The 25,295-nt window shown below is 29.1% G+C and overlaps 19 non-coding genes across 19 annotated transcripts; all 19 read right to left on the minus strand.

Annotated features, from left to right (window-relative positions):
* Positions 1-13,792: 13,792 nt before the first annotated feature.
* On the minus strand, positions 13,793-13,866 carry VC83_09148 (the record flags this gene model as incomplete). The annotated part of the gene is made up of 1 exon: positions 13,793-13,866. It is a non-coding gene; the product is annotated as a tRNA-His (tRNA).
* An 18-nt stretch (positions 13,867-13,884) lies between these two features.
* VC83_09149 lies at positions 13,885-13,958 on the minus strand (the record flags this gene model as incomplete). The annotated part of the gene is made up of 1 exon: positions 13,885-13,958. It is a non-coding gene; the product is annotated as a tRNA-OTHER (tRNA).
* Positions 13,959-14,146: 188 nt separating this feature from the next.
* VC83_09150 lies at positions 14,147-14,220 on the minus strand (the record flags this gene model as incomplete). The annotated part of the gene is made up of 1 exon: positions 14,147-14,220. It is a non-coding gene; the product is annotated as a tRNA-Phe (tRNA).
* An 18-nt stretch (positions 14,221-14,238) lies between these two features.
* On the minus strand, positions 14,239-14,311 carry VC83_09151 (the record flags this gene model as incomplete). Its single annotated transcript has 1 exon — positions 14,239-14,311. It is a non-coding gene; the product is annotated as a tRNA-Ala (tRNA).
* Positions 14,312-14,393: 82 nt separating this feature from the next.
* Positions 14,394-14,477, minus strand: VC83_09152 (the record flags this gene model as incomplete). The annotated part of the gene is made up of 1 exon: positions 14,394-14,477. It is a non-coding gene; the product is annotated as a tRNA-OTHER (tRNA).
* A 9-nt stretch (positions 14,478-14,486) lies between these two features.
* Positions 14,487-14,560, minus strand: VC83_09153 (the record flags this gene model as incomplete). The annotated part of the gene is made up of 1 exon: positions 14,487-14,560. It is a non-coding gene; the product is annotated as a tRNA-OTHER (tRNA).
* A 127-nt stretch (positions 14,561-14,687) lies between these two features.
* VC83_09154 lies at positions 14,688-14,761 on the minus strand (the record flags this gene model as incomplete). Its single annotated transcript has 1 exon — positions 14,688-14,761. It is a non-coding gene; the product is annotated as a tRNA-Glu (tRNA).
* A 130-nt stretch (positions 14,762-14,891) lies between these two features.
* On the minus strand, positions 14,892-14,963 carry VC83_09155 (the record flags this gene model as incomplete). Its single annotated transcript has 1 exon — positions 14,892-14,963. It is a non-coding gene; the product is annotated as a tRNA-Thr (tRNA).
* A 5,400-nt stretch (positions 14,964-20,363) lies between these two features.
* On the minus strand, positions 20,364-20,451 carry VC83_09156 (the record flags this gene model as incomplete). The annotated part of the gene is made up of 1 exon: positions 20,364-20,451. It is a non-coding gene; the product is annotated as a tRNA-OTHER (tRNA).
* A 41-nt stretch (positions 20,452-20,492) lies between these two features.
* VC83_09157 lies at positions 20,493-20,565 on the minus strand (the record flags this gene model as incomplete). Its single annotated transcript has 1 exon — positions 20,493-20,565. It is a non-coding gene; the product is annotated as a tRNA-Ile (tRNA).
* Positions 20,566-20,589: 24 nt separating this feature from the next.
* VC83_09158 lies at positions 20,590-20,662 on the minus strand (the record flags this gene model as incomplete). Its single annotated transcript has 1 exon — positions 20,590-20,662. It is a non-coding gene; the product is annotated as a tRNA-Sec (tRNA).
* Positions 20,663-20,847: 185 nt separating this feature from the next.
* On the minus strand, positions 20,848-20,921 carry VC83_09159 (the record flags this gene model as incomplete). The annotated part of the gene is made up of 1 exon: positions 20,848-20,921. It is a non-coding gene; the product is annotated as a tRNA-Asp (tRNA).
* Positions 20,922-21,010: 89 nt separating this feature from the next.
* On the minus strand, positions 21,011-21,084 carry VC83_09160 (the record flags this gene model as incomplete). Its single annotated transcript has 1 exon — positions 21,011-21,084. It is a non-coding gene; the product is annotated as a tRNA-Lys (tRNA).
* Positions 21,085-22,153: 1,069 nt separating this feature from the next.
* VC83_09161 lies at positions 22,154-22,227 on the minus strand (the record flags this gene model as incomplete). Its single annotated transcript has 1 exon — positions 22,154-22,227. It is a non-coding gene; the product is annotated as a tRNA-Val (tRNA).
* A 295-nt stretch (positions 22,228-22,522) lies between these two features.
* VC83_09162 lies at positions 22,523-22,596 on the minus strand (the record flags this gene model as incomplete). Its single annotated transcript has 1 exon — positions 22,523-22,596. It is a non-coding gene; the product is annotated as a tRNA-Val (tRNA).
* Positions 22,597-23,273: 677 nt separating this feature from the next.
* Positions 23,274-23,346, minus strand: VC83_09163 (the record flags this gene model as incomplete). The annotated part of the gene is made up of 1 exon: positions 23,274-23,346. It is a non-coding gene; the product is annotated as a tRNA-His (tRNA).
* A 798-nt stretch (positions 23,347-24,144) lies between these two features.
* Positions 24,145-24,217, minus strand: VC83_09164 (the record flags this gene model as incomplete). Its single annotated transcript has 1 exon — positions 24,145-24,217. It is a non-coding gene; the product is annotated as a tRNA-Arg (tRNA).
* Positions 24,218-24,334: 117 nt separating this feature from the next.
* On the minus strand, positions 24,335-24,407 carry VC83_09165 (the record flags this gene model as incomplete). The annotated part of the gene is made up of 1 exon: positions 24,335-24,407. It is a non-coding gene; the product is annotated as a tRNA-Asn (tRNA).
* A 128-nt stretch (positions 24,408-24,535) lies between these two features.
* On the minus strand, positions 24,536-24,622 carry VC83_09166 (the record flags this gene model as incomplete). Its single annotated transcript has 1 exon — positions 24,536-24,622. It is a non-coding gene; the product is annotated as a tRNA-OTHER (tRNA).
* Positions 24,623-25,295: the final 673 nt, after the last annotated feature.

Raw genomic sequence — 25,295 nt, forward strand, 5'->3', positions numbered from 1 at the left:
AAAGGTAGACTCATAAAGATATCTCCTTCATGTGCGTGTTTATAACTAGTTAAAGGCCCATTCGGGTTAGTTAAGAAAGTTAAATATAAAACTTTAACCGAGTATAAAGTAGTAAACATTGCCCCTATAGTAGCAATAAAGTAAACAACTGTACTACTAAAATAGAATTGCCCATATGCAGATTCTAAAATAAAATTTACTATAAAACCCTGTCATAAAAGGGAATGCAACTAAACTAAGACTAGCTATCAGCATAACAGAATAAGTTAAAGGCAAGAATGCTCTTAATCCTCCGTATTTTCTAAAATCCTGGTTATCAGATACAGCGTGAATTACAGCTCCCGCACCTAAAAATAACAGTGCTTTATAGAAAGCATGATTAACTAAATGAAATAAAGCAAGATTGTATGAAGATAAACCTACTGCAATAACCATCATACCTAATTGACTCATAGTACTGTATGCAATAACTTTTTTAATATCTTGTTGGAATAGCCCAATAAGACTACTAAAAACAGTAGTTATTGCACCTAATCATAAACATAAAATTAAAACAGTTGAACTATATTCTATTAAAGGACTTGTACGCATAAGTAAATATACACCAGCTGTAACCATTGTAGCAGCGTGTATTAAAGCACTAACTGGTGTAGGCCCTTCCATAGCCATAGGTAATCACACATGTAACCCTATTTGAGAACTTTTAGCCATAGCTCCTATTAATAAACATACTCCTATAATTGTAACAATATTTTCATTAACAAAAGGAGCTAATGAGAAAACAGTGCTATAATCTATATTACCAAAAGATCATAATATAGCAAACATACCTATCATAAAAAAGGCATCCCCAACTCTATTAGTTAATAAAGCAGAGATAGAGCTTTGATTTGCTGCTATTCTAGTAAACCAGAAACTAACTAACAGATATGAGCAAATACCTACACCCTCTCACCCTACAAACATTAATAAAAAATTATTAGCTGTAACTAGTATTACCATCATAAATGTAAATAAACTAAGATAGCTAAAAAATCTTTGATTGTGTGGGTCATGGCTCATGTACCCTATAGAGTATACGTGCACTAAAGAAGAAACAATTAAAACAGGTATTAACATAGACACAGTTAAACTATCAAACTGAAAACCTCATAACACATTTAGTGATTCACTATCTATTCATCTGAAAAGATTTATAGATACAGGTATGTTATTTAATCCTACTTCAAAAAAGGCAACTGTTGCTAATAATGTTGTTAAAATTACACATAAAGATGTTATTAACTGCGCCCCACTAACTCCAACTTTTCTACCAAAAAGCCCCGCAACTATTGACCCTAACAAAGGTAAAGTTATTATTGCTAAATACATTATTTATACTCTATAGCTATACTTCCTCTTAATCTGTAAAAAGCTACTAGTATACCCAAACCTATCGCAGATTCTGCACCCGCTATTGCTATTATATATATAGCATAAGTTTGGCCTAATATATCATCAAAGCTAAGTGAACTTACCAATATTAAAAATGTAATAGATAGAAGCATTATCTCTATAGAAATAAGCATTAATATTATATTTTTTCTATTTAAAACGAAACCTAAAATCCCGATTAAAAAGAGTACTAGGGTTAAATTCATTATATATTATTTATATTTAAATTATTGTTTTTAGTTTATTGTAACTAATATAGTTAAGGATGAAATACTTGAGACTATTATTATACTAATATAACCCCATAAACAATTTAATTTTCAGGGTTTAACATAAGCTAATGCTTATGTTAACCTTTATATCATAGAATTATTTTATAATTTACTTATAAAAACACGGCTTAAGAATAGACGCACAAACCTTGGTAATATATATTTAGAAAATACATATATCATTGTTACTAATATAACAAATGCAAAAGTTACTTGATTAATAAAATAAAAAGGAACTAACTGTGGCATGGTATTTATGGAATTTGATAGATGTATAGATAAGTAAAGACTTACTCACATCAGAACTTTTTGTAAAAGGTTTACGTGGAAAACATTGATGCAAAATAACCATTAAAAATAATTTTAATGTTTATAAGACCCATTCAATGCTTTAAATTTGGCTATTTCACTAGTCAATAGGCTACTATATGTAGGATCTTTAATTTTTAAAGAATTTTCTATATTTAAACCCTTATTAAACAATTCATTTATAGAAGATCCATTATGAGTTATTAATCTGTCTATGACTCCTACTCTAGCACTAATTTTATTAGCGTATGAATCTGTCATACTTGAAGGTACATCGATAGACATGTTACCTTGAGCATCTGATACTACGTTAATACCAGTATCTAGAACAATTGCTTTAAACTGAGTGATGAAGACTTCCATTTGAGGAAGTAACCTGTTAATCTCTGTAACTATTGCATATAATTCTTCTTCCATTGGATACTTATTTGAAATTTGATAGATGTATAGATAAGTAAAGACTTACTCACATCAGAACTTTTTGTAAAAGGTTTACGTGGAAAACATTGATGCAAAATAACCATTAAAAATAATTTTAATGTTTATAAGACCCATTCAATGCTTTAAATTTGGCTATTTCATTAATAAATTGGGATATATATTTTAACAACCCTAACGCCGTTAATGTTAGTTATAAAACAATGCTTTTAAACTGAAAGATATAGATACCCGGTTAAAGTGTCAATATATGATACATCAAGAAGCTTGTTAGATTAATCAAAATAAACTTAAATTAAATTTTAATTTAGTCATTTTTTATTATTCTTGATATCCTCTATTCTAAATATTATAATAGGCTTTTTATATGCTTTCCTTATTTCTTCTTCTACATAATCAAATACAGTTTTAGTATGATTTCTTACCATAGTAAGATGATTATGTGTTCAATTTCTAGGATCATCTGGTCGTCTATATCTTCTACCAAAATCTACCGATATTTCAAGTAAAGCTTCTAGCATACCAAGATGATATCTTAAAGAAAAATAATCCTCTATAATTGGAGGTTTAACGTGTGGAATTATATATAAATCAGACTTTTTATATAGATGTTCTTCTTTATAATATAATCCCATACAACCCTGAAAATATTTTCCCCCGGATGCTATAGTATTAACAGAAATACTACCCCCTTTAGTTAATCTATTAGCACGCAACGTTTCTTGTTGATAAACAACTAAAACTTCTCTGAGTATATTTAAATTAATAGCCCGTATATCTTTATAATCATAATTTCCCACTTTTTTTAAAATTTTTGACATTTCAGATAAAAGACCTTCTTTATAATTCAAAAAAGAAGAAGGAACAACATCGTAATCTTTATTAGGGTCCTTAAAATTAATACCTAATTTATCCAATATTATATATGCAGGTCTATCTTTAAGTTTAATCGGTCATACTGACGGCTCTACTAAAATTGCAGATTCTGCATATTTTTGGGGTATTAACAAACTGCTATTTTCATGTATAACTAGACATTTATCTCTATTATTAGCCCTACTATCAGGTAAATTACTACTTCTATCTAAAATCTCCTTCGCTAAGGCTTCTCTACGTTCATTTTTAGCTGACGTTAAAATTGAAAGTCAATTTATAGCAGGAGCTATAGTTAAAGCTGAAGAAGTTGAAGCTTCTGGTACTTGTGTACCAAAAGTTGAAGAAGTTGAAGAAATTAAAGCTGAAGAAGTTGAAGCTTCTGGTACTTGTGTATTATTACTTATACCTAAACTTGACTCTATAGTAGTGCCTCCGCTTCTACCTTCATATGGAGCTATAACTACCTGTAGCTTTTTTCTCCTTTTTGGGTTATTTGACCTAGGGTCATCTTCAGGTTCAAAGTACATAGAATTTTTATTGGAAGAACAATAATTTACAGAAAAAAAAATAGGTAATAATATTTCCCTATTATCTATAAAAATTAATCTTATAAAGTACAAACAAAGAAATACAATAATTCATCTTATAGCTTTTTTGTATGTAATATTCTTTTTCGCAAAACTTGAAGAAAAATCTACATTAAAACTAAAAGGATTGTATTTTATTATAATACTGTTTAATACACCACATATATATGTAATAGGTAATCAAAGAGAGAATGCCAAAAAAGCATAATAAAAAAAATCCTTATACTCTATACCCAATGTAGAACATGTGGTAAATCTTATGGTCGTTGTTAATAAAAACATAAAGATAAATATTAACCCAGTAGTTAAAGGATTATTAGCTATATTTTTTAATTTTAAAATTAATATTTCTTTTATAGTTAATTTTTGAATAATTATGCTTGGTTTTCCTATTGACTTGTATATAAATCGCATAGTAACTAAAAGGGATATAGTTAAACCTAAAATAATAATAAGAGTAGAATAGTTCGCATTAGATAAGGAAAAATACATATCATTACATTCTTTTAGTAAACTTTCCCATATATCTTTTAGATTAGATAATATTGAATTAAATACACGTAATATTAAATTAAGAATATTTAACATATAAATATTAATTAGCTTAGTTAAACAAATTATAACTAACCATCTGAAAGCAAATACCTGAAGAGATACCTGAATAGTATCTATGTATAGGATTAGATATTTTACTTTGTAAAGGTAATGACACAAATGCATGAGGTTTAGGTGGGCTAGTTAATGCTCACTCTAAACTATTATAACTTCTATTTAATAATGTTTGTAAAGAATCGCTATAGAATTGAGGTGTTAATCAAGGATATCTGCTTGTAGCTTTTCCTTCAACTAATTGTATATATATAATGTATAAGAAAAGTCAAGTAGCTACTACACTTATTATAGACCCAAAACTACTTATTAAATTTCAACCTGCGAAAGCATCAGGGTAATCACCAATTCTTCTAGGCATACCTTGTAAACCTAAGAAATGTTGAGGGAAGAATGTAACATTAACACCTAAACATAATTCAGAAGTGTACTTTACCTAAAAATTGGCTGTAATCTAATCCTAGTATTTTAGGTATTCAGAAGTATCAAGCACTAAATAATGCAAATACAGCACCCATACTTAAAACATAATGGAAATGAGCTACAACATAGTAAGTGTCATGGAAAGCGATATCAAGAGAAGCATTAGCTAAAACAACTCCACTTAATCCACCTATTGTAAACATAAATACGAAACCTAAAGCAAATAACATTGAAGGTGTTAATTGTAAAGATCCTCCGTAACATGTAGCTAATCAACTAAATATTTTAATACCAGTTGGAACAGCAATAATTAATGTAGCAGCTGTAAAGTAGGCTCTAGTATCAACGTCTAATCCTACAGTATACATGTGGTGACTTCAAACAACAAAACCTAAAACTCCAATAGACATCATCGCATATACCATACCTAAATACCCAAATACACTCTTGTTAGAGCTAGCAGATATAGTAGTACTAACAACACCAAAACCAGGTATAATTAATATATAAACTTCAGGGTGACCGAAGAATCAGAAAAGATGTTGGTATAGTATAGGATCACCACCACCAGCAGCTTCAAAAAATGATGTATTAAAATTTCTATCAGTTAAAACCATTGTAATTGCACCGGCAAGAACAGGTAATGATAATAATAATAATACAGCTGTAACAACTACAGCTCATCCAAATAAAGCTAATTTATGTAATCTTATACCTGGACTTCTCATATTTAATATAGTAGTTATAAAGTTAATTGCACCTAATAAACTACTTATACCAGATAAGTGTAAAGCAAATATAGCTAAATCAACACTAGGTCCACTGTGACTTTGTATACCACTTAATGGTGGATACAGTGTTCAACCTGTACCTGCTCCGTTTTCTATACCGCTAGCAAAAAGGAATAATATTAAACTAGGTGGTAATAATCAGAAACTTATATTATTTAATCTAGGGAATGCCATATCAGGACCCCCTACTAAAAGTGGCAATAAAAAATTACCAAATCCTCCTATCATAGCTGGCATACGATTTTAACCCGCTAATTTTCATTAACGGCCGGACTATATCTTTACCTTTAAATATAATATTTAATAAGGTATTTCGCGTGTAGTCTCTGAGGATCCTACTACTTAAAGGTGTTTAATGCTTAAAAAGCCCCTCTAGATTTGGTTTCCTGCTGATTGCCTAATCTCTTAAAATGTAACTGTATTATACCGCTTTTCAAAAAAGAAAGTCTGTATTACTAGTTCTAAGAGCTCTAAAGGTATTCCAGCATATAGCGAAAAGAAAGTAAAGCATTTCTGCCTTACCCGGCCATGCCTTTTTTTTATAGAATACTATAAATTTTTTATGTTAAATGTCCAAATTTTGATAAGTAAATCTTCATTTACCTCTATAATAACCAGACTTAATTCCTTTTAAGTAATCTCTAATCACTTGACGATCGCCTTTAAGATGATTGGCCAAACTATTTAACGAATAAAACTCTAAGTTTTTACTTGCATCGTATTTAAACTCTGCAAGTATAGCTTTAGCTGCTGGATGTTTAATTTTATATAAATCCCGTTTATTTACAACTAAAGTTTTTATTTCCTCTAAAGTTAGTTGGTTAATATATTCAATTTCAAGTAAATCACCTGATAAAAAGAAGTGATCTAGATATAAAGTACCTAAGTCTAAACAATCATTTAAAGTTTTATGATGAATATTTATTGAACTATACATATGTTGTTTTGACTCAAATATATATAATAGATTTAGGGTTTTGAATCATATATGTAGATAGGAGTACCTCTCTCTTTACGTAGTTTATTACGTATCTCCTCAGACACTGGTTCATGATAACCAGGACTAGCAGCAACTAAATCTACGTTAAGATTAGGGTTCAAAGTATCAATAAATTCTTGTTCTAAGGCTACTACTTGATCTAAAGTAGATTCAACGTCCAAAATATATATAGTCAATCTTATATTACTAAAACCGTGTTTGTTTAAGTATCTGAGAACTCTCCCCGCTTTAGTTTTAAGTATTGAAGGCATAAAATAAGAACTTATACGGTTGTACAAGTTAATAGAATGACCTACATAAATATTTTTTAGATCTAGAGTTTCCCATACATAAACACCTTTTTGTTTTTTAGTTACTTTAAGGATTATATCTCTGTTATTATAAGGGTCTTCTACTAATATTTTAACATATTTATTTTTAGATTTGAAATCTTTATTATCTTTATTGTTATTATCGTTACCCACTTTTATATCATAATCTTCAGCAATCTTGATCGTGCTGTATCTATGATAAAGCAAGATTGGGGATAGATTTAATTTTTCATTTAACATATTTGCATTATTTTTGACCATGAAGAAAATCATAAGGATGGCGTGTGCTGTTATTATACTGTTATATAATTGATTATCTGCTATATATTGAACACCAGGTCCACTTAATTCTAATCTAATTAAGACTGAAAAAGCTGTACCTAATAATCCTGAAAATAAAGCGAATATTAAATATAATGTTCCAATATCTTTAGCATTAGATGATAAAAATCATCTCTCTGTTCAAAGTGATATGCTAGATTTTAATATACTATTGTTGTTTTTAGTAACAATATTATTGTAATTAATTATACTTTCATTATAAGAAGTAAAATGGGAAGTAACCGATCGTAAAATAGACAGATTAGAAATCTAAGACTCTATTCTTTGATTTGATACACTTTATCATAAGAAATAGGAAGGTATATTATTTAAAAACAGATTATAACCAGTGTAATCTCTGGTTTATTTTGCGGCTAGCCGAAGTCGAATCGACATAAAACGTTTGGAAGACGTCGGGTTTACCATTAACTTATAGCCGCTTATACACATACTATATAAATAATATGTGTATTTATCAAAAGATAGCCATATAATATAATAAATTAACCTTTATTAACTTTTATCAATTACTAATATAAGATTAGCAAAAGATAATTAATATTTATATGTATTAATAATTATTGATCTTCTAATCAAGATAAGAATTTTTCTATGCTAACTGATTCTATAACTATAGGCATAGAGCTATGTAAAATTCCACATATTTCTGAACATTGTCCGTAGAATGTACCTTCTCTATTTATAAGTACAGATACTTGATTTAATCTACCTGGATATGCATCACATTTAATACCTAAAGCCGGGCAAGCAAAAGAATGTATAACATCAGCAGCTGTAACAATAAATCTAACATGTGTTAATTCTGGAAGTATAACTCTATTATCCACTTCTAACATTCTTAAACCTCCTTCAGCTAAGTCAGATTCTGGTACTAAATATGAATCGAATTCTATAAAGTCCCCGTCATCTGTTAAAAAATCAGGGTACTGGTAACTTCAGTATCATTGGTGACCTTCTGCTAATACAGACATAGCTGGATCACTTACTTCATCCATTAAATATAATAATTTAAAAGAAGGGAAAGCTATAAGTATCAGTATTAAAGCAGGAGTAATAGTTCATATTAATTCTATTAATGTACCATGATTTAGGTATTTGTGTGATATAGGGGATTTTTCATGAATATAAGTTCTAATTACAGACAACATTATTCACCCTACAGCGAATAATACTATAACTAAATAAAACATAATATTATCATGTAATTCTACTAATCCTTCCATTTGTGGAGTAGCAGTATCTTGGAAGTATAAACCTCAAGGACTAGGTGCGTCACAATAATTAAAAAAGCTATTTTTAATATAATAAATCATTTGTTCTTATTATCTTTTTTTGCTTGTATCCATAATATAATATTGTATAAGTATTAATAGTAAAAGTAATAGGTATATAAAAGGAAAAACAGATTAGAATTAAATAAAAAGAAAAAAAAAGTAAATATAAAAATTAAGAAGCGTCACCCTTGGGTTCAGATTCTGAACCAGTCTTGACTATTTTGTTACCTTTGTCTGGAGAAGAATCTGACGAGTCCGAATCAAATTTTCTCTTGTTACTTACAAGATCATCTACAGAAGGAGCAGCAGTATCACCTATAGGACTTTCATTTATAGGTGGAGTCCATGGTCTTCAATTCCCTCTTGAAAGAACATCGCTAGGAGCAGCAGACTCTTCTGCAGAAGCAGCAGACTCTTCTGCAGGAGACTCTTCTGCAGGTGCAGCAATATCATCTACAGGAGCAGCAGACCTTGTTGCAGCAATATTCTCTAGCTTAGCAGTAATACTATCCAGAGAACGAGTAATATTTCTTGGAACATCTTCTGTAGCAGGAGTACCAGGAGGACCGATAGGACCTTTTGCAGACTGTGCATTTCCAGTTTCTAAATCTATAAGAAGATCCGTCACTACATCAGGCAAATCATCCAATTCCTTCTTAAGTAATCTAGCATCATAATTCAAGTATTTACTACGTTTACTTGGATCATCCTCAGTTGCCTCTATATGATCAAATATTTCAGAATAATCCTTACAAAGAGCAGCCTTACTTTTAGCAAGGGCTTTATCGTAAACATCTACTTCTTCATCCTCATAAGTCTCACGAACAATAGACGCAAGCTGAGCGTTTCACGCTAAGACTTCCTTCTCTAGTTCCCTTCTCGTACTTTCTTTCTCACTCTCAGTACTAGTATCAGGTTCAGAATCAGATTCAGAATACACATAGTCACTATCGTCTTCCGAGACTTGTTTCTCTTCCTCTCTCTCTTCCTTTTCCTCTTCCGCTGCTCTTCTGTTATTCTCAGTACTACTATCAGTATCACTATTACTATCAGTATTACTACCCACAGATTCGTTGTCTGTTGATCTTACTGAAAAGACACAGTCTAAAAATGTTTGTTTTAATTCACGTGTTTCAATTCCTAAGTAATCTACTATATCAAAATTACCCCATATGTTGTTAATTAATGTTATAATTAACCATACTATTATGTATATAGTCTTAGTTGGTAGCATAGCGATTCTACAAAAATAAAACATCTGAATTCTTTGTATCATTAATAAAAAACTAGATTTGCAAATGTAAATTATTGTAATAATCCATATTAAAAGTAATATATAAAAAAATAAAAATAACATATTAGGGGCGAAAAAAGCTATATATTAATGTTGACACTGAATAATGTAATCCGTCTAAAATTGGAGCAGGATATATACCTAAGACTACTGTAAGAAGAACTAGACTAAATAGCATGAAAAATTCTCGTACATTTAAATCTACTAAACTATATTGGTTTTTTAAAGTTAAAAAGAAGGCTCCTCCAAAAGCTATTCTATTAAACATAAAAATAGTGTAAGCAGCTGAAAAGACAACAGAAGAACTAGCCATTACACCTAATAATGGTAATTTTTCAAATACACCATATAAAGACATAAATTCCCCAACAAAATTTAAAGTAAGAGGAACACCACAATTAGCTAAACATAATATAAAGAATAATATAGAAAATATAGGCATAATTTGAGCTATACCTCTATAAAATGGTATCAATCTTGTCCCAGATCTGTCATATAATACACCACCTACACATATAAATAAACCACTAGATACAAAACCATGAGCTAAACCTAAAACTATACCTCCTTCTATACCTTGTATTGTATTACTAAACACACCTATTAAATATACTGCAGCATGTGAAACAGAACTATAAGCAATTAGTTCTTTAATATCTATTGTTCTTAACGTACTAAAACTAGCATATATTATAGTGATTACCCCTATAAGATATACTATATATGTATAATCTAAAGAAGCTTTAGGTAATAAAGGTAATATAAGTCTAAATATACCATATAAACTTAATTTTAACACAATACCTGCTAATAGGATACTACCACCTAAAGGTGATTCAACGTGAGCTTTTAATAACCATGTGTTTAAAAAAATAGTAGGAGTTTTAATAGCAAATGCTATAAATATACCATAAAATAAGAATAATTGTGTAGAGTAATTAAAATTAGTTTTATATAAAGCATCAAAATCTGTTGTTCCCATTATAGATGACATCGTAAGTATCGATAATAATAAGAATAATGACCCAAATAATGTATATAAAAATAAATAAAAACTTGCTCTTACTTTATTACTTGATCCAAATAAACCAATTAATAAAAATAAAGGGGGCAATATACTTTCAAAAAACACATAAAATAATAATATATCTAATACTAAAAATACAGCTAATAATAAGCTTTCTAATAGTAATATAATAATAACATAAGATCTTATATTTTCTTTTATAGATTTCCAGTTAGAAAGTAGTGCTATAGGTACTATAATAGTAGTCAATAGCACAAAATATATAGATAGCCCATCAACACCTAAATAAAAATCATATGAACTAACTTCATGATACTCTTGTACAAATTGAAATTGATTAACACTAAAATCAAAAAGTATGAATATTAAGAATGAACATAATAAATTAACAATGGATGTTATTAAACCTGTTGTTTTTATACGTTTATTATTTAAGGCAGAGGTATCATAAGACATGCAAGTGGATATTATAAATATACCTATTAAAGGTATTACTAATAAAAGAGATAATAACATATACTAGACAAAATTAAATAAAGCAGACAGAAAAGATGAAATATACCCTACCCGAATATATCTAATACAAAAAAAAACAAATTTAAACTTTTGCAGGCTTACCTACTATTTTATTAATTTTAATGTAATTACTATGTAAAGTGTAAGTTTGTCTACTTTCTATTTTTAAGGCATTTTTACCTAATTCGAACGCAAAACCTAGCGTTAAGGCTAAAAAGAATACAAGCATTATAGTTAAACCATATACACCGTTAGCATATGCACTAACTACATAAGGATAAACTAAAAGTATTTCTAAATCAAATAATAAAAACAAAAGGGCAAATATAAAAAAAGAAATACTAAATTGTGTTCTATTTTGTCCTAAAAAAGAATGAAAACCACATTCAAATGCACTATCCTTTTCATCGTAAGGATTATGAGGAGCGAATATTAAATTTACAGCTAATAAAATGATAGCTAATAATGGTATAAATACAAAAAAAAAAGTAATACTAGACATTATGAGTTAAATAATATTAAAGCTAATATATTTGACATACTTAATGATTCTTGAGGCATAAAAATAAATAATAAGATTATTAAAGTTAAAATACTTATTGTTATAGTTAAATGGCTTGATAGTATTATGCTATCATATTTAAAGCTTAATTTTTGAACTATTCCATTCTTTTTGGTTATAGTCGCATACATGTCAACATCTGAAATATAAGGATTTACTTTATATTCAGGTTTATCGAAGAAAATCTCTTTTACAATGTTTAGATAATATACTGCACTTATTACACTAGTTAATATTGCAACAAGTGTTATGAAAACATATCCACTATCTAAAGCTGCGCTTAATACCATCTGTTTTGCAAAAAATCCTATAAGAGGAGGTATACCTGCAAAAGAAAATAAAGTAATAGCTAAACTTAAAGCTAACATAGGATTTATATAAAAGAAACCTTTCATTTGACTAATTAATTGTATAGGTGAGTTATTCTTATCTAATAAAAAACTATATTTTTTATTCTCATTACTATAGCAATACAATGAATATCCTATTGCTAATAACAACATGAATGCATTTAAATTACTTAAAGAGTATTGCATTAAATAAAAAATGAAAGCTTGAATTGACTCTATGCTGTTAATACTTAAAGCTAATAATATAAATCCTACATGACTTATAGTACTATAGGCAAACAATCTTTTTATTCTAAATTGTGTTAAACCTAATACTGAACCTATTATTAATGATAGTAAAGAACTGACTAATAAGCTAGTAGTTCAGCTAAAATTATTTATAAATAAGGAATTACTAGTATAGTGCACTAATTCTAAAAAGAATATAAATATAGATATTTTTGCTATTATAGCAATAAATGTAGTAACTACAGTAGGCACAGCATCATAAACATCAGGTGATCAAAAATGAAAAGGTGCAGCACTTATTTTAAATAAAAATCCTACACATAATATAAGTAAAGACATATTTATATAATCAGGTTTATATCAAGATTGAGTATTATTGCTTATATCACAACCTAAATCGCTTATACTAGCAATAACATATATACCATCAAGACTAGTAGTACCAGAGTTAGCATATAAAAGGGCCGAACCTAATAATATAAAACAAGAAGCTAATCCACCTAATAAAAAATAAGTAAGACCTCCACTAGTTGCTTGTTCAGAATTTCTATATATAGTACTTAATAAATATAACCCATAACTTTGTAACTCTATACTTAAAAAAATAGACACTAAATCACTTGTTGAAACTAAAAAAACAGCACCTGTTATAATAAACAATATAATTAAAGGGTATTCAATTATTTTAAATTGTTCTCCCATTTTATTTAAAATTTTAGATTTAAAGTTAATTGTATTATAAGATAATAACTTAGAAGAGTTTTTAAAAAAGACTTTTCTAGGATAAAAACTTGTTAATTGTAATATAGCAGCACTAACTAAAAAGATAAATAACTGAAATGTATGAGTTATGCTTGTAGCACTAAATAAACCCCCGTATAAACCTATCCCCGTATCTAAGTTTGTTAAATATAAACTATCTAAAGTAAGATAACTAGATAATAATAAAATTATTATAGTTATTCTGCTATATAGAATAGATTTGTCTCGTCTCAATGAAACGGCATTCGACATTAATAATGAAATAAGTGAAAGAATTAACATGAGCCGGGAGAGAAATTTGAATTCTCATTATTAATGCATGAAATTAATGTTCTAACCAATTAAACTATCCTGGCTGACTTATATCTTATCTTTTTTTAATTTAAAGGGTCAGTACCCTGACTTGAACAGGGAACATACTGTGCCACATACAGTCGTTCTACCGATTGAACTATACCCACCTTTATCTTTTAGGTTTTATTATGCTGAAGTGATTCGAACACCCAATAATAAGCATCAAAAACCTATGACTTGCCTATTAGTCTACAGCATAGATATATAAATTTGGAGTATACTTATATATCTATGCTTTATTTTACTCCAAATATATATACTATACATAGTTTATAAGGTAAACCCGACTTGAACGGGTAAGATAAGAAAATCAAATAGTCCTAAGCTATTCATGTCTACCAATTCCATCACTACCTTTGTTAATTTAAATACACCTATATAGGAAATATGCTCGAGATAAGAGTTGAACTTACAACCTAGATCGCTTCAAGACCTCGCCCTACCAATTGAGCTTCTCGAGCTAAAATTTAGATTTAATTATGGAGACATCAGGATTCGAACCTGAGATAACGACTTGCAAAGTCGCAGTTTTACCAATTAAACTATGTCCCCTATATAGATAGTTTAAAATATAAACCTCTAAATATATTATATATAAATATTATATAAACCAAATAATATATTTAGTTAAATACTATCCGAAAAACGACTTGAACGTTCACGATATTATATCAGTAAAGCTTAAGTTTACCCTGTCTACCAATTCCAGCACTCGGACTATATAATATTAAGGCCAAAGTGACTTGAACACTCATCTAAACCGTCATGAGCAGCTTGCTTTACCAATTAAGCTATAACCTTTAAATACCGGTCTAAACCATATATACCATGTATACATCTACTAATATATATATATCTTATGCACTATAACATTTATAATATAAGATTGTAACATTTGCATAATATTAAATAAAAATGATATTATTCATTGACCTTAGAGGGACTCGAACCCTCGAATATGACAGTGAAAGTATCAAGTCTTAACCCCTCGACTATAAGGCCTTTTATGACTTAAATAATCAATTTAATACATAAAAACCGAAAGTATATACATTTTATACTCATTACCTATTATCGGTATAAGGTATATATGTTAATAGAAATACTAAAAAAACTTTTTTTTTGTTAAACCAAGCCCAGTGCAAGTATCGCACTTGCTTCAGCTGGTTACAAAACAGCTACATTACTTTTATGCTAACCAGGCTTATTAATTGGCCTTATAAAAATTTTAGGATTTTTTTTTTATATCTTAAAAAAAAAAACAATAGAGATAATATAATGTAAGATATATATAATAATCAGTTATTTATAAAATTAGTACTTTATGCCTAAAAACATTTAAATTCTTTCAGCTAAAGCCTATTAATCACATATTTAATAAAATATGGAAATCGTAGTGTTAAACTACCTATATTTAAGAATATCTTAAAGTAAGTTTCGCGCCTAGATGCATTCAGCACTTATCTTTAACTAACGTAGCGTTCCTGCCGTGCCTATGCTATATATTTACTTAAGTGAAAGTAACATCCCTGTATAAACTTAATTATACTTTTATTAATATTGGGCACATAAACAACAGGTAAACCATAGGTTAATATACCCAGCTCCTTTCGTACGAGGGGGCTATCCTTATTTTATTCTAATTTCCTCTAGAAGATAGAAACCATACTGTCTCACGACGTATTTAACCCAGCTCGTGTAACTTATTAATCGACGAACAGTCGAACCCTTCATGATTACTGCATTCATGTGGATAAGTTAAGCCGACATCGAGGTGCCAAACTGCGCACTCAATTTGTACTTCCTGGCGCAATTAGCCTGTTCAAAATTTGTTATCATAAAGGTTATTTATCCTTTATTTCCATCTTTCACAAGATGGTTCAGACTATTTCTTCATTTCTTTTTATATAGTAAATGCAACGCGAGAATTATGAAGAATAATTTAAAAGGATAATAATACTATTTAGTAATTATTTACTGCTTATTCAACCTTTAAGACCAAAAGCTCCACTACGTGTTTTTGTATTTACTACAGTATATTGCACATTAGATTTAGCATGACCTCTTAACATTACTGATGATAATTTTCTATAAGAAGAATCCAAATTTTTAATGCTACCTTTTCATTTTACCTTAAATACAGATCTAGAGGCAGTAGAACGTTTACTTAATCTACCTTTAGCTTCTAATCTTACACCCGACATATCCTTATTTTTCAAAGAATCAAATACAATATCTAACGGATTATAAGTGTTAATATAATTTTCATTATAAGCTGTTAAAGGTGTTTTATCTTTATCACCTGACATAAACGTTGAAGAAGGTAATATATCTAGTAATAATTGATCTAACGTATCCTTATCTGTGTTATATTTATTTATATTAGAATTAATATGTAAATTTTTAAGGTGATCTAGGCAAAAGTTATCTACTTTTACACTATTTTCTTTTATCTTATTAACTCTAGGTAATTTAACTAAATATAAGGAAGATTTTAAGACATTTAATAGATTATTTTTTCTATTTTTCAATTTTGTAGATATTACTTCTGTAAAAATGTCACTATTGAAATACAAAGTTTTTAAATTTACTATATTAAATTCTACTTCTTTACTGTAAAGTTTACCTATTATTCCTTTTAATTTTAATATAAACTCATCCTCAAATTTAGATTTATTTAAGTTAAGTAAAAGTTTACATGTAGCAATCTCTTTAATTTCTTTACTTAAAAAATTTTTTCTTAAGGACTCTGTATATAATTGGTCCAATTTTTTATGAGCTATTTTATCATTTTTACTTAAAATTATCATTTCATTTATAATATCTAAATATGATACCATATAAGGGTCTACTTTTAAGTCTAGATTTGACTTTAAATTAGACTTTAACTCCTCTAAATAATCTACAAGAGAAGCTTCTTTTTTATATACATTTATATCATGTAATAGATTTATTAAAGATGGATTTATATCAAGATTTTTAAGTATAGAGGTAAAATAAGCTTTTATTAAATTTTTCAATTTTAAAGTTAAATAAATTTTTTCTGCATTATATGTATATAAGGTTACTGTTACTTTAGAACTTGTGTGTTTTAATTCTGCTTTACTTATCAATATCTTATTTAGAGATAGTCTTCTAAATCTTATAGCTATTTTACTACTTTTTAATGTTTTATTATTAAAATAAAAATTAAAATAACTTTTAACTAACTGACTTAAAGTTTTATCTGCAATAGATAAATTTTTTATATAACTTTGGTTATAAGCATACACAGAATTAAATCATTCTTTAGTCGCAGCAGGAAAAACACGAGTAGGACCTATAGTGTTAGAAATAACATCTAAAGGTATTATTTTATGTTTAAAATTTATTTTTTTGTTAAATATAAGGGGTTTCAATATTTCAGTTTTTTGGTTATTATTTTTCATGGTTTTTTAATTATTTATACCAACATAATACAGTGGTAATAAGCTTTACTTTAATCTAAAAACTTTAAAGAAACTAAACTAAAGTAAAGACTATTTCATTAATAAATTAATATTAACTAAGGTTAAGCAATATAAAATAATATTGCAATTATATAACTATATATTAAGAAAGTTGGGCATTATTAGAAAGATTATTGTTAGCATAACTCACTTTCTAGTCGTTGAACGGTTTTACTTTTAACACCTTTTTAAGGTAATTATGCTAAAGTAAAGTTCGCTTCAAGTATACTAAGTCCTCAGACAAAGTTATTCTTGAAATTAACCCAATAAATTGCCAATGAGTTTAAGTCTAATTAACCAATATTAAATATTAGTAGACTTAAACATTGGAGGACTAACATCCCTAGCGTAGCTTTTTCATAAATCCAAGACCTTTCCTTTCTGCATCTTGTGATCATATGCCCCGCTTACGCGACTGATAGACGTGTAAGTCAAACAGTAAAGCAAGATTAAGCCATTAAACTTGACAAGTAATAAACATAATTATCATATTAGCAATTTGTAGTTTGGTTTCACCAAATACACCTAATAAAAAAATTAAAAAACATTGGAAAGATATCTACTTCAATGTTTTAATTACATCTATTTTCCATATAGATAAAATCTTACTAGGATAAAAAAATATTTCTAACTTAATAGATAAATAGCTGGATTAGTTATAGCATAAGCTACACCAAATAACAAACTAAAAATAAATACATTAAATATATAATGTATTGTTAGTCATGAAAACTTATTTCCAAATAGTATACTTAGAAGTAAGTCATGTCAATTTTACAAAATTAACTTTGGATACACCCAGGTACTTTTTATGGGATCTGTGCCCCGCATAAACTGCCTCCTAGCCATTGTTTCCCTAACATAGTAGGGGTAATTTCCTATCTTTAGATAAGAAAATAGAATAAATCTATCAATATGACGAATAAAATAAAGGTCTTCCAATAATATCTAACCAATTACCTTATATTACTAAAATTAATTAAATCACATTCAATAACTAGCAACAGTAAAGCTGCATAGGGTCTTCTCGTCTAACTAGAGGTAAACTGTATCTGCACAGTTATTCCAATTTCACTGAGCCAATCATTGAGACAGCTGTTGTATCGTTAAATCATTCATGCAAGACCGCATTTAACGGCCAGGGTATTCCGCTACCTTAGGACCCTCAAAATAAGGCCGCCATTGATCGGGGTTTCCTTCAAAGTCAAGCTTATATTAGTCAACTTAATAAATCCGTTAACCAGCCGACATCGGGCAGAAATCACACTCAATACTTTGATTTATTATCTTACTGCAGAGTGCTTTGTTTTAATTAAACAGTCGTACAACACTATTCCATGCTTCCTATTCTTTACCTGATATTAATCAGGAGGAATGGCTCTCCTTATCCCTAAGTTACGGTAGTTAGTTTGCCGAGTTCCTTAATGATTGTTCACTCAAACGCCTTCGTATACTCTACTTGCTTACTTGGGGTAGACTCTAGGTACGGTTATTATGTCGCCTTAATAATAAATATTTTTAAGATATTTACTATTTAAGGTTTTTACTGTTTTTCCAGAACCTTCTTCACTTAAGAAAAAGATAATAAGACGAAACATCTTAATCTCTTTTTCTTATAAAAGGTTGTTACTTTGTAGACAAGATTTTCTCATCGTTTAATCCTTTAGGTTTATAAACTTAGAGGCCGTTACTTTAAAAAATCCATAAGCTTTAGGCGAGGGGGATATACCCCCTTTTTCGTTACTCATGTCAGCATTGTCACTTGGGTCATTTATTCCTAAATCTTTTTAAGAAATAGTCTAAAATTTACCCAACGTTCCGCTACCCCATATTATATAATATTATGTTTTAATATGGACAAGGTGTCGGTATATTATTTAGATCCGTTAAATTTTCGGTGCCACTATCAATGTAAATAGTAAACTATTTACTGAACCAGTGCTCTGTTACGAGGTCTTCAAAAAATGGCCGCTTCTAAGCCTATTTCCTAGTCGTATTTGATAGAAACTTCCTTAATTTCACTTAATATTAATTTTGGAACCTTAACTCTTGTTCTGGGCTGTTTCCCTTTAGACATACAACCTTAGCGTACTATGTCTGATTATTTAATATTCATCATTGCCCTTCCGAGTGCGAATACTCACCGATAAAATCTTCACGATCCCCCGATATGTACAAAAATAATAAATAACACAAATAAATATGTTATCTATTAAAGTTGCCTGAGATCACAGTTCTGTACCTGCTATGATGTAACTTAAATTACCTACTTCTATAGGTTTCGCAGAAAACCAGCTATCCTGGTCAGTTTTGTCTTTCACTAACTTACCACAGTTCATCGGATATCTATACAACGATAACCCGTTCGGGCTTTTATAACCCTGACTATGGTAAGATCACCAGGCTTCGGGTCTAATTTTAGATACTAATTCATTATTTCATAATTGGTTTATCTAGGCATTGCTGCTCGCATCTAACATTAACTTACTGACCCATTATGCAAAAGGTACGCTCTCACTATGTATTTAAACTTTGCTTGAGCTGCTTATAAAACTACTAATTCAAACCTTTCCTTCACAGAACTATACGCTGTCGCTTATATATTATATTTAGCCTTAGAGGAAGGTTCCCCTTAACATTCAAACAGGTTTATAGCCCGTTCTACTTATTTAAAGTATTAATAGAGATTTAGTTATCCTTTATCTCCTTTTAATACTCTAGGCTCTTCTACTTTAATTCACACTAATTGTAGAATCTCGTTTGATTTCTTTTCCTAAAGCTACTAAGATGTTTCAATTCACTTCGTTTATTACTGAATTTATCTAAGAGTTCATGTGTTAAGTATTTTTACACAATTTAAAATATTACTCTCTTTAATATATAGCAAGGTATTCCTAATAGTTTCTTTATATACTTGCTTATACTACAATTTATAGTATATAAACATTAAATCTATATCCATTACATTATATTACTAATACCAATTTAGTACATGTAGTACTAAATTACGTATTTTCGGGTTATTATGGTTCGAACATAACAATTCCTCAACCCAAATGAGACGCCTAACCAACCTGGCTCTAACCCGTTTATAATAATGTATTATTGCTAATAATACAGAGAATATCCGATTTGAACGGATGTGATTTATAAAAACCAAATAAATCTCAAGTTTACCGCCTTAAACCGCTCGGCCAATTCTCTTTTACTATGTTTACAACATATAATTTATATAGTATTATACTATGATTCTTTCAAGACTTGAACTTGAATAACATCCTTATCAAAAACGCACTTTACCAATTAAGTTAAAGAACCTTATGCTAAACTAATATATGTTTTACAAGAGTACTCAGACTTGAACTGAGAACATGAAATCTGAAGCTTCTTGTTTTGCCTATTAAACTATGCTCTTTTATTAAAACCTTAACGAAAAGTATAGCTTTTTATTAACGGAAAAGAGATGAATTGAACATCCAGGTGTTAATACACAATATTTAGCAAATATCTCGCCTTACCAATGGCAACTTTTCCTTTCTATGATAACATAATAAAAAGACTTTTTTATGCTAACAATAAAAAACATATTTCAGTATATATGCGGGCCAGACCGGATTCGAACCGACATCTACTTTCGTGACAAGAAAGTCCTTTACCAATTAAGTGACTAACCCTTGTTTATTTTGCGGCTAGCCGAAGTCGAATCGACATAAAACGTTTGGAAGACGTCGGGTTTACCATTAACTTATAGCCGCTTATTCTTTTAAGACCTATGGGATTTGAACCCATATAATAGTGATTAAAAGGCACATGCTTTACCAATTAAGCCAAAGTCTCTAAAGATATATAATATTATTTATCTTTTATTAGTTTACTAATACTTATATAGTTATATTTATGACCCTCAATAGTATATAGATACGAATAAGAAAAGTCATACTACATCTACAAAATGTCAATACAATATACTTGACTCTAAACCTAAATGATGGTTATCTGTAGCATGGTAAGCTAATACACGTCATAAACCTACAGCTATAAAAGCTGTTCCTATCATTACGTGTATCCCATGGAAACCTGTCCCAAAATAAAAACATGATCCGTAGGCTCCATCACTTATAGTAAATGAAGAGACTGTGTACTCTACACCTTGAAAACCTGTAAAGATTAAGGCTAATAAAACTGTAGCTACTATACCGTATAAGGTTCCACTTCTGTTTCCTTGTATTAAAGAATGATGAGCATATGTAACTGTTACACCACTAGACAATAATATAATAGTATTAAGCAAAGGCAATTCAAAAGGATTTATAGCTTCTATACCCATAGGTGGTCATTGAGCACCTAATTCTACAGTAGGTGATAAAGCACTATGAAAGAAGGCTCAAAAGATAGCTAAGAAAAATAATGCTTCTGAAACAATAAATAGAGCAACACCCATGTTTAACCCTTTTTGTACTGCTAATGTATGATTACCTAAATATGTACCCTCACTTATAACATCACGTCATCAAAAGGACATAGAAGAAACAACAGCTATAAAAGAACAAGCTAAATAGAATCCTGCGTTACTAAATCCGTGCATAGTTAAGACACCGCTGGTAGTTAAATTAAATAAGGCAATACATGTGTAAATAGGTCAAGGTGAAGGAGAAACTAAATGAAACGGATGTGCTTGAAACTGACTTCTGTTAAGGTTTGTCATCTTTTTATTTTTCTTTACTTGTCTGGAACAAACTTAATTTTCCTTTTTCACTATTTGTGTATTAATCAGATACATTTTTATTTTTCGTGTTAAATATTGATATAACATTCATATTTAGAAGAACTAATACCTAAAAAAAAAAAGATACGTATATATACATGGTTTAAGGAGACGTTCAATTTATTGTAGATACTACTCTATTTAAAGGATAAGTGATTTGAACATTTAACCTACCATGTGTAAAACGGTTGCTCTACCAATTGAGCTAATCCCTCTAGGGTTAATATATATATATTAACCTATAAATTGTCCGGTCTTTATATTTAGATTAATATATATTACAGACCTTTAATTAACTCATCTATTATGAATTAAGTTTTCTCTGTAGTATAAATAGAATCGGGTAATAATTAGCTTCATATTTTTAATTTTATTTAGAATCTGATACATATGTAGGTATTGATATAGACTTACATTTATTCTTCTAGATAAAAAAAAAGAAATTTACAAAAGGAAGTATAAAAGACAGACTAATGTATTAAATATTAATAACTTTATAATAAACTCCTTTTAAGGGATAAATGATTCGAACATTCAACCTACCGTGTGTAAAACGGTTGCTCTACCAATTGAGCTAATCCCTCTAGGATTAATTTATATATATATATTAACCTATATTTATGTTAATACTTTATGTACCACCAGCAGCAGTTATTTCACTTACTCTCCTCAAAACCACAGATTTAAATTACTCCGCTACTCCATGATTGTGCACATTTATAGCTATATGCCACATAATACGAATTCTACCCGTTTCAGGGTCAGCTTCAAGAATAGCTAATTCCGAAAAATATCGACTGTTAAGCATAACACGATAGTCTGCGATAAGTACATCTAAATTAACATTACCACATATAACACCATGAGCTACAGCATCTACGTCACAAATTCTACTTAGAGGTATAATTATATTACCATTCTTATATAAATAACCGTTAGGAACATTATATACTCTAAACACCTAGTTTCTTTAATTATACTATTTCATGCAATAAGCCCTCAAGATTGCTTACTTAAGATAAGAGACTCACACAAAGATAAATCAGGTAATTTAATTAAATAGGGTGCTACTGCTACTAAATAATCTAAACCACTATTGGTAAAATTTTCCAGAAATGTTCTTAACAATTCGAATATCTTTTGTTTAATTTAATTTTTATATATTATTCTACACTTTTGACTAAGATACATAGATATATATATTAGATAATTAGAATTATATTGTGTACGTACTTTAAGTACATTGAGTAAACCTAGTGCGAAAGTGAGTACAAGATTCGAACTTGTGTCCTTATGTCCATAACACAAAACTCTACCCTTTGAGCTAACCCATCTATAATTACTATAGACAATTTAATATTAAATCTTAGTATTGCACTAGTTTTTTTGTTTTATTGTTATAACAATTGCACCTACCATAGCTAATAATAAAATTATCGAGGTCAATATTAATCATATACTATGACTAGAATATAAAATATTTCCAATAGTAGTTATATGACTAGTTTCAGATAAAGTTCCGTCCCATGTTTTACTTGTAACATAGCTTAAATCAAGATCCTTTGGTGTAATATCTTCTATATTAATTAGATTATTATCTAAGTTTATATTAACACTTTTTTCATCAAGACTCCCCTTTAAAGGTCATAAGTTATCAGCTGGAAAACTAAGACCAAGACCTAAACCAAATATAAGAAGTGGGATACTATTACTTGTTTCATTTGATAATTCACTTATTCTAACATTTATTAACATAAGTATAAAAAGGAATAAAATAGAAACAGCTCCTACATAAACTAATAAGTAAGATAAACCTATAAAATTAAGGCCTAACACTATAAGATAACAAGATATACTTAAAAATAACCCGATTAAAAATAGCACAGAAACTATGGGATTCTTACATACTATGACCAAGATACCAGAAAAAATACAAATCAAAGACAACAAGTCTAATACCTCTGTTTGGTACCCGTTTGTAAAAGTTTCATGAAAAACAAAAAGTGATAAGTTCATTTTTTATGTATAGTTTTTTAAATCTCCTACACTTTTGACTAAGATATATCTATATATTAGATAATTAGAATTATATTGTGTACATACTTTAAGTACATTGAGTAAACCTAGTCAGGAAAGTGAGTACAAGATTCGAACTTGTACCCTTGTGTCCGTAGCACAAAGCTCTACCTATTAAGCTAACACACATAAAAAATAAATAAACTCAAACAGAATTAAATTAAATTAAATTAAGAAACAGATAGGTAGAGATACAGAAACAGAAACATAGACAGAAACATAAACAGAAACATAAACATTATTAATTAGCCCTTAAGATGATTCGAACATCTAACCACAATATTAACAGTATTATGCTCTACCTTTGAGCTATAAAGGCTCTACATATACAATGAAGTTGTTGATTAAAGTGCGGGCAAAGGATTTGCACCAATATATACTGATCATGAGTCAGTTATGTTACTATTACATCAACCCGCATTTGGGCTATTAGGCTTAATAAACTATTTAGGAAGAAAAGGAATTGAACCTTCGACAGCAAAAGGCTATTGAGTTTACAGCTCAACCCGTCATACCAACAAACGGAACCTTCCTTTAGTATACAATATCTTAAATATTACATACAGTTTATTGTTTACTTTAATTAGCCCCGTGCAATTTCCACTACACGAACCGTATTTCGACTTAACACCAATCGAAGTAACACATACGAAAATTAACTAAATATATATAAAGAACGTATTATCTTAATTAAAAATAAATAGTTGACCAAACTTATTGCATAAACTTCTTTCAGCGCGCGACGAGTAGTAAGTACCTATCCGAGAAAAAATTCACCGTGACATGGTGATTCACGATTACTAGTAATTCCTTCTTCATGTAGTCGAGTTACAGACTACAATCCGTATTATATCCTACTTTTGAGATTAGCTTAAATTCACATTTTCGCATCTCTTTGTATAGGGTTATGTGGCACGTCTATAGCCCACAACATTAAGGTCATGATGACTTGTCTTGGTCCCATATATCAACCAATATAATGGCGAACTGCTCTATAAAATACTATTTAAAAATAAAGCAAGGGTTTACGTTAATTTTATGGAACTAACCAAAATCTCACGACATTAACTGAAGACAGCCGTGCAACGCTTGTAATAATTTTAACCAATTAAGATTAAAAATAATATGCAAATCGTGGTGAGGTTTTTCGTGGATTATCGAATTAAATAACATACTTCACTACTGATTTCAGAAACGGCCTAATGAT

This window comes from Pseudogymnoascus destructans (assembly GCF_001641265.1).
Source record: "Pseudogymnoascus destructans isolate 20631-21 unplaced genomic scaffold scaffold_37, whole genome shotgun sequence".
Taxonomy (NCBI): Eukaryota; Fungi; Ascomycota; class Leotiomycetes; order Thelebolales; family Thelebolaceae; genus Pseudogymnoascus; species Pseudogymnoascus destructans.